Source organism: Protomyctophum bolini (genome assembly GCF_963924005.1).
Source record: "Protomyctophum bolini genome assembly, chromosome: 19".
Taxonomy (NCBI): domain Eukaryota; kingdom Metazoa; phylum Chordata; class Actinopteri; order Myctophiformes; family Myctophidae; genus Protomyctophum; species Protomyctophum bolini.
The window spans coordinates 16,161,114-16,170,722 of NC_137880.1; positions in this window are offsets into that span (position 1 = coordinate 16,161,114).

Here is a 9,609-nt window from a genome sequence, read left to right on the forward strand (position 1 = left end):
ATGCCAACAATAAAGATGCAAGGCTGCTGCGGTTAAACTAACAATCCAGATGTTATGGTGGTATACACTTTCAGCACGTGGCGTTCGTAATTTGTCGAAAACAAAGTATTGCATTGTGGGTTTGAGGCAGGCCCCTTTTGATGTAAATCAATCAAGTCACCTTAATTCAAGTGGCATATGCCACTTTAACTATTTTTTATTTAATTTAAATTATTTATATTTTAGGCCAGGGGCATGTCATGTGGTCTACCTGCACAGCCTTTGTGATCTACTGGTAGATCACGATCTACCGGGCACCCCTTAGAGTCTAACCTAACCTCCCACGGGGAAGCACACCTAAACATAATTTAAGAGTGTTTAATTATTTAATAATTTCGTTTTATGAAGGTGTACATTTTATACTGTGAATTAATTGCACTAGCAAAGTGTAACATGCAGTGAGGACGGAACGTTTGTTCTACCCCATGGGTTCTCTGGTATGGGGTAAATTTGTCTCGAAAGTTTTTACAAATGTTCCATGATTTACGAATGTGTTTCCAAGATTTACAAATGTGTTTCCAAGATTTGCAAATGTTTTTCCACGATTTACAAATGTATTTCGTATTTTTACCAAAAATATATAGATTTGTGTGTGCTTTTATCCTAAAATACCATTTGTAAATCCTCAATTCTGCGTGTGAATTGTAAATCTGCATTTGGCATTCCTTTTTCCTGTTGAATCATTTTGAGACAAACGTCACGCTTTTTTATGATAATTTTCACAAATGTATTGTCCTATCCACAAAAAAACGTGTAACTTGTAAGTTGGCATTTAAATACATTTTTACAAATATATGACAATTTGTAAAAAATAATTTATATTTGCAGGCGCATTTATCATAAAATATCATTTGTACTCTGTGTGTCAGAGTTGATGATTTGTGGATTTTCTCAATGCATTTGTGACTCCAGCCACTTTTCTCAAAGCATTGGGACTGATAGCAATAGTGAGCTTGTACATAGGGGGTTAAAGTGGTTGAACTGAAATCCTTTTGCTGTGGACTTGTTTCCAGATACATATCATGATACTGACCGTGATGACATGATACTGACTGTGATATGACACTGACATGTCACTGACTGTGATACTGACATCATAATATTATACTGACACTTATGACCTTATTGTAAAAGCCTGGCTCCTCTCACCAAATTTGTCCTATTATTTTTGCATTGCAGGAATTGCTTAGACATCAGGTCTCGGAAATTATGACAGGGTGTCACCTTCTCTCCAGTAAGCACCCCTGGATGTGGACTACCTGGAATTTGCATGTGCACAGGAAATAGTTTTCATTGATATTGTGTCACAGCTTGTTCCGGTGTCCCAGGAGGTTAGAGAGGCATTAACACAATTGTGCGCACTGCAGTTCAGACCATGAGAGAGTATCAACAACATCCTCCAACACCAGTCCAACTTGAAATACAGTGGAGAACTGGACGACCAAGGATCTCAATAATGAATGAGCATCCAACTCATCTACTGGAACTTGGACTGCCATAAATCCCATAGTCTGAAGACTTCAGACTATGGGATTTATGGTAAGTCTCCCATTGGCTTAGAGGCAGCGTAGCAACGAGGCAGCCAATCACCTTTTTGAGACATTTTTACCTTGTGCTGGTTTCACTCCCGCTTTGGGGTCGTCCCTATGTTCCCTCAGCCCTATGTTCCCTCAGCCCTATGTTGTCCCATTCCAAAACAGACCCTATGTTCCCTCAGCCCTATGTTGTCCCATTCCAAAACAGACCCTATGTTCCCTCAGCCCTATGTTGTCCCATTCCAAAACAGACCCTATGTTCCCTCAGCCCTATGTTCCCTCAATCCGATAAGTGTAATAAATGTAATAGTGTAATAAGTATAATAGTGTATAGTGTAATACTAATACAGACAGCATTTTTTTACCAATGAAATTGGCTGACAGCTTGTCTCGTCTCGTCATAATAATAGGTTCATAATAATTACTAAAATTAATTAACTTATAATTATATCGGTCGGTCTCATGGTGGCGCTATAACAGCCCACTTTACGTTTTGGCTTATAACTCTTGAACCATATCTTGTGTACGGTTGCAAGTTGGTCATCCGTCAACTTTTTGCAAGATTCTATAACCTGGACGTGGCAGAGCTTGCTATGACTCACGTAGTCCTGGGTGTCGTTTCTAGACGAGGCAGGTCACGTACATAGACTTTTAGGTTGGGGTAACTTATGCGAGTTGACCCTGGTATACCTATAGGGCATAGGGCATACCTTGGAGCATTTAGGTGGACCAGGACTGTCAGCTCAGTTGGAGCATATAAGGGCAAGAGGGCACTTACTGTGTCATGGCGCAAAAGGCCCATTCATAGTCGAATGAAACTGTGTGCCTGTGGCACCCAGGGGTCCCTGGAAGGGCCTCTGCTGTGTTTATATGCTGGTAGAATCTAAAGCAGCAGCATCAAATATTTGCAAGAAAAACTAAATAGGTCAAAATGGGCAGATTGTTTTACAGCCCAAAACACGCCTTCATTGAGTTGAGTGACAGCTGACATGACAAGCCTCTGTTACGGCACTCCTTATATTAGGACCCCAGAGAACCAATGGGGTAGAAGACTCCTTATATTAGGACCCCAGAGAACCAATGGGGTAGAACACTCCTTATATTAGGACCCCAGAGAACCAATGGGGTAGAACACTCCTTATATTAGGACCCCAGAGAACCAATGGGGTAGAACACTCCTTATATTAGGACCCCAGAGAACCAATGGGGTAGAACACTCCTTATATTAGGACCCCAGAGAACCAATGGGGTAGAACACTCCTTATATTAGGACCCCAGAGAACCAATGGGGTAGAACAAACGTTCCGTCCTCACTGCATGTTACACTTTGCTAGTGCAATTAATTCACAGTATAAAATGTAAACCTTCATAAAACTAAATAATGAAATAATTAAACAGACTCTTAGGTTAGGTTTAGGTGTGCTTCCCCGTGGGAGGTTAGGGTGTGGGTTTGAGATGGTTAACATCGGTAGACTGTAAACAACTTGACTGCGTGTACTGTACGTGCGTTTGATTTATGAGTTCTCTTGGCACAGTACCATGGGTGTGTACGCATAACAAAACCATGATGTATCTATGCAACGATTGGTATGAAGTGTCGGCTATGTGGTTGACACGCACTGTGAGAAGATGAGTTCAGATATGTACCAGTGCCACTGTCTGCTATTTTGTTTAAAGCTGCATTACACCTCAAGCAGACTGAAATTATGAACCCTTTTGGGTGTTATTTTGTCCATAAAGTGATGCTATTCTTGTGTGATCCTCAAAACAGGATTTGATATATTCAGACTAAAATTAGTAATATTGCCACCACCACCAATTAAAATAACCATGATAATACAGCAGCTATCTGCACCCGGGGAAATCACTTTGCCAGCTTGTGAATGTGATGGACATTTCCATTAATATTTTATTTTTGCCACGGACATGCAAAACAAGTGATCAATGATATTACCAGAACACAAATGTATAGCCTATAGTACTAATTGACTCTTGACGTGTCATAGTGTCTACTCTATTCTACTGCGCTACACATTTTAAAATAAGTCATTTATCAAAACTTATTTTTGGGGAAAAGCCGATCTACAAGCTCACAACACATTACAGCATGTTGTGACCTTGTAGATCAGCAATTGTCCTTTCTTCTTAGCCTATAATGACATGCCCAAAATTGGGATTTCAGGGTAAAAATAGCTATATAGTCACACAACTTACCCAGAAAGACTGGGAAGTTATCCACTGTATACTGGCAGGTGGCCGTCCAGACAGGCATTATATGTGGCATAATGCATGGTCCAAGTATATTCCATGTTTGGGATTTCAATAAATGGGTCTTCCGTCTTATACAGTAAGTAGGCTACAGTTGCAGTCCGAGAAAGGGACACTTAGCTGCAAAGCTGAATGGGTGAGCAGTATACTTAATATTAGGTTAATGCAGATGGCCTTTCAGAGGACAGTGTTACTCGGGGACATGAGGAGACAGGATGTTCTACAAGCTAAACTAGTTTTGTGTTTGTCAACGTAGCTTAAATAGTTGGTGTCAGTTCATTAAGGTGTGTACTCTAGGTTGATGAGACAACTATGCAATGGAAACATACCTGAGATTCAAAACAGATAATTAAGTACTGTTTAAGGAATGTTTCACTGTTCACTGTTTCACTATGTTGTTGTGGAGCATTTGCTATAACAAAGTAGATAGACTAGACCCCATGCAGTAGTGTCATTGATGTAACTTGGTATCTGTAATGTGTTCTGTTGCTGCAGGGTGAACTACTGTATGGGTAGCATTATAGTATAATCGATGCCTTACAGCCCCCCCCCCCCCCCCCTGTCTGTTTTGGAATGAGGGAACATAGGGCTGAGGGAACATGCGTATAGGGCTGAGGGAACATATAGGGCTGAGGGAACATAGGCCTGAGGGAACATAGGGCTGAGGGAACATAGGGCTGATGGAACTTGGGTACGGTCCCAATGCTTTGAGAAAATCCACAAGTGGCTGGAGTCACAAATGCTTTGAGAAAATCCACAAGTGGCTGGAGTCACAAATGCATTGAGAAAATCCACAAATCATCAACTCTGACACACAGAGTACAAATGATATTTTATGATAAATGCGCCTGCAAGTATAAATTATTTTTTACAAATTGTCATATATTTGTAAAAATGTATTTAAATGCCAACTTACAAGTTACAGGTTTTTTAATGGATAGGACAATACATTTTGTGAAAATTATCATAAAAAAGCGTGACGTTTGTCTCAAAATGATTCAACAGGAAAAAGGAATGCCAAATTCAGATTTACAATTCACACGCAGAATTGAGTTTTTACAAATGGTATTTTAGGATAAACGCACACACAAATCTATATATTTTTTGTAAAAATACGAAATACATTTGTAAATCGTGGAAAAACATTTGCAAATCATAGAAAAACATTTGCAAATCTTGTAAACACATTTGTAAATCTTGGAAACACATTTGTAAATCATGGAACATTTGTAAAAACTTTCGAGACAAATTACTCCCCATACTCTGGGGTCCTAATATAAGGAGTGCAGCTTCCGGTCTTTATCCCTGTTTATTCAGGTTCAGTTGTTAATGAGGTACTCAGCAGGCCTGAGACCCGTAACAGAGGCTTGTCATGTCAGCTGTCACTCAACTCAATGAAGGCTAATGGAAGACGATTTGGGCTGTAAAACAATCTGCCCATTTTGACCTATTTAGTTTTTCTTGCAAATAGTTGATGCTGCTGCTTTAGATTCTACCAGCATATAAACACAGCAGGGGCCCTATGCAGCAGACTATGAATGGGCCTTTTGCACCATGACACAGTACGTGCCCTCTTGCCCGAGGGTATAAATGCATGTATACTCGCCATGCGAAAACTTTTTATGCCTAATGCTCCAAGGGCTAACTGAGCTGACAGTCCTGGTTCACCTAAATGCTCCGGGGTATGCCCTATACTGTGCACACACATACAATACTTACATACATATATGTTACAGTACATAACAAAAGGGAAAAAACAGAGGAGTGCTCATTTTGTTCGAGTTCACCTCCCGCACTCCCCTGTGGCAGGGCGGGGCACCCCGTCAAAAAAATAAATGAAAGGAGGTACAGACTCGGGGGGGACAATGATTTAAGATATGTCCCAAACGGTACATAACTCACACAGCGCTGAGTCAACTGAAGGTGCCTTTGCAATGCTGGGCACGTCACACATGGCACGTGGCTCAAGTCGGAGAAATCAAGTGCACCTTTTTCAAGCTGACTGGTTTTCCAATAGTACTGTGAAATGCACTCACTCACGCATGGCACGGCCACACGCACGCACACACACACACACACACACACACACACTCTCTCTCTCTCTCTCTCTGTGAGTAAACAAAAATATTACTTCATTTTATAGCTCAGAGTGGTCCTTCAAAATCAACAGGGATATGTCAGGACTGACGTTTTACAGCTGCTGTAAGCATCTACCATTTTTAAAGTATAATTTAATTGTCTAACTTTGTGCGGTGGTTCTTCATCTTTCAGACCAGGCAGTGTACTAGCAACAGTGAATAATGTGTTTGAAGAGTCCAACTCCAGTGAAACGACGATTGATCAGGCCATTCAAAAAGCCATAAGTGCAAATACCGGAGGTACCGATTTGTTGACTGGTGCAACGTTTGAAGGTGTGTATGAATTTAATACTACTGTGTGTGCTGCTATTACCATAATGGCCCACTTGTGCAGACTTCTTTTATTCTTACATTAAAAGATTATAACGTCGCGCCCGCTGGCCTACTGTTCCAGGTTTCTTCTGTTTTTTTGTTTATTTTTACGTGCTAATGAATAAAACAAACAAACATGCCACATATAGGCACTGGCCTGACAGCGCGTCGCATGTTCAAGTCCCGTTCATGACGACCTTTGCTACATGACTCTCTACCCTTCTCTCCCTCCCTCTTTCCTGTCCATCTTCACTTGTAACTATGAATAAAGGCAAAAAGCCAAAAACAAATCTTTAAAGAAAAAAGATAATGACCTATTGTGACCGCCCTTAGGGCCCTGTTTTTTAAAGATAATTAATGATGAAAATAATACACATAAATACTTGATTTGAAGCAGTGTACAGGTATTTCTCTCCATCTTTGTTCCATATGTTTGCTCTCAGGGACTGACTTATGTAAACAGACTCCAGACAGAGCCCTGTGATCCCCTAACGACAACATGTTCTGTGAAGGGTGGCCGCGTCATCTGCTCCTGTAAAGACGGCTACTTCTCAAACACACTCTACTCAAGAGCTGCCGAGGTGAGAACTTTTTAACTTTATTTCAAGGACCCTCACAACTCTAAAAGTGTACAAATGGAAACAAAATGGACCCGGAAGGATCCCTGGTCCATTTGTTTCCATTGCACACTTTGAGACTAACAGAACGGCAAGGGCGCTTGTTTTTTGCAGCTTGTCCTAGCGGTCAGTGGAAGGCACGTGCCAACCGTGAGTACACCACACATATTATCTATCAACCAGCCAAAATTCTCACATGTCTCCCCCCTGCTCCGCTCCCTCCACTGGCTCCCGGTCGCTGCCCGCACAGAATACAAAACCCTGATGCTGGCATTCAAAGCAACCAAAGGTATGGCTCCCCCATATCTTGCAAGTATGATCGAACCCTACAAACCCTCCCGCTCACTCAGATCAGCCAACGCAGGGAAGCTGGAAGTACCCTCACTAAAAACGCCGGGACAACGCTCCACACGTCCCAAACTCTTCTCCCTTCTGGCTCCAAAACTGTGGAATGCACTTCCCATTGCAGTCAGAACTGCAGCATCACTCCCAATCTTCCGCCGTAGTCTGAAAACCCACCTTTTCAGACTCCATCATGGCCCATAGCACTTACCCCACCCCCTTAGATAGCAATTCTAGTAGTCATAGCACGTCATAGTACATATGTGTAGCATAGTAGTATAGATGTATAGCTTATATGTATAGTTTCATTATAGATATTCCACTGTTACTTTCTTAGCTACGCATGTTTCATGATAAATGTCTTTATGTGATGTATTCCCATGCTTTTGTTCTTGCTTAATGTAAGTCGCTCTGGATTAAGAGCGTCTGCTAAATGCCTAAATTGTAAATTGTATCTATTGTTCGGTTTCTGGAGACTTTCCATGTCAAGCTGATTCTTGTGGCACTTAGAACTACACACCAGGCCCGGATCACTGGCATGGCGGTCCGGGCACCTGTAGCCTGGCAGTGTGTCCGGGGTTCGAGTCCCGATCCCGGCGGCCTTTGCTGCATGTCACTCCCCATCTCTCCCAATGTTCTGTCTTAAAAAAATGAGCTAAATCCTTGACCAAGTGTTCAATGAGACCCGTACGTACACTCGGCCTATGCCCTAGGTACCAGGGTCAACTCACATAAGTTACCCGGACCTAAAGGTCTATGTACGTGACCTGCCTCGTCTAGAGGTTATAGAATCTTGCCATACCCTGCTCTACGCAGGGTATGGCAGTCTTGCATACAGTATGGTAAATGGTAAATGGTGCATTTATATAGCGCCTTTATCCAAGGCGCTTTACATAGATTGTGCATTACATTTACAATCTCGTTACATAGATTGTGCATTACAGTATAGTACACAGGTGAAAGGGAATACCACCTCACATCAAACTAGTTATCCTGGATTCCTTTTAATTCCTGCTATGTCCTTAATGAATCACTCATGTCATGCTACCTTGACCTAGCTGGTCACCTAGCAGCACACTGTGCAAAAAAAACATTGTCCCGGTCCCGGAATTATATTATTATTGTTTAATCAAGGATGAGAGAGAATGATAAAGACAAACCAACCACTCCGCCTTCCTCAGTGAGTCACGCCCTGCTCACAACACAACATGTCGTGATGTGAGGCAATAAGTTGGATCGTTTTGGCTCCGTGGTTAAGCATAACTACATTAGCATAATTATTTTCATATCTGAGAGATCATTGAAGGTAGGGTAAGTATTTTATTTATATTTTGTTAAAATTAAAAGTGTTTTGTTAAAAGTTTAACGCACCATATTATGATAGTAAATGCTATAGAATGTTTGTTCAGTAACAGGACCTGGGTCTCTCCATCTGTCCAGCTATTCAATACAGACAATTAATTTGCAGGTGGGTTGCCATTTTCAGCCAATCGGGAGAGTGTTATCTGCTTCAATTTTTGTTTCAGTAAAAAATGTGTCTGCTCATTTATTTGTGTCATCACTTCCAATTTCACTTGTTCAAGCCTTATCCTGTCTGAGTTCTCTCTCCTGATTGGATCAATTTGGTATCCCAACCTGAAAATGCATGTTCTGGTTATGAAAGAGCTGGTAGAGATAAGGAGACTCCTGTTACTGAATAAACACTTTGTGTTTACAAATCAGAATAAAGAGCTATTTAATACTACAAAATAATATCAAACTACCTTGAACTGGAATTGGATATTGCTTACACACAGTGTTTCACAGCTTACTAACTTACTCAAGTATTTTTTTCTCTGGCTGGCTTTCTTTCTCAATTTACAATTTAGGCATTTAGCAGACGCTCTTAATCCAGAGCGATTTACATTAAGCAAGAACAAAAAAAGCATGGGAATACATCACATAAAAACATTTATCATGAAACATGCGTAAGCTAAGAAAGTAACAGTGGAATATCTATATAATGAAACTATACATATAAACTACTATGCTATACATGACATGTGTACTATGACGTGCTATGACTACATACAATGCAATTATAGTGCTGTCTTCATAACATGCTTTCTCCCTCTCTCTTCTGCTGATGTGAGTAATGTGGGTTAGCCCACATGATGTGACTACTGTGTTATTGGTCTTAACTTTCTGGTTGTGCCTCCTCTTTTCACTACTCTGGAATAGCAACGGGTGCGTACAAAGAAAGGCATTTCACAGGTGAGCAACTGACTTCATCATTGAAGTGATTATAGTTCATTGCTTATTTAATTGTATCATTATTATTATTATTTCTAATGAATTTAGAATGATCAGAGATTCTGT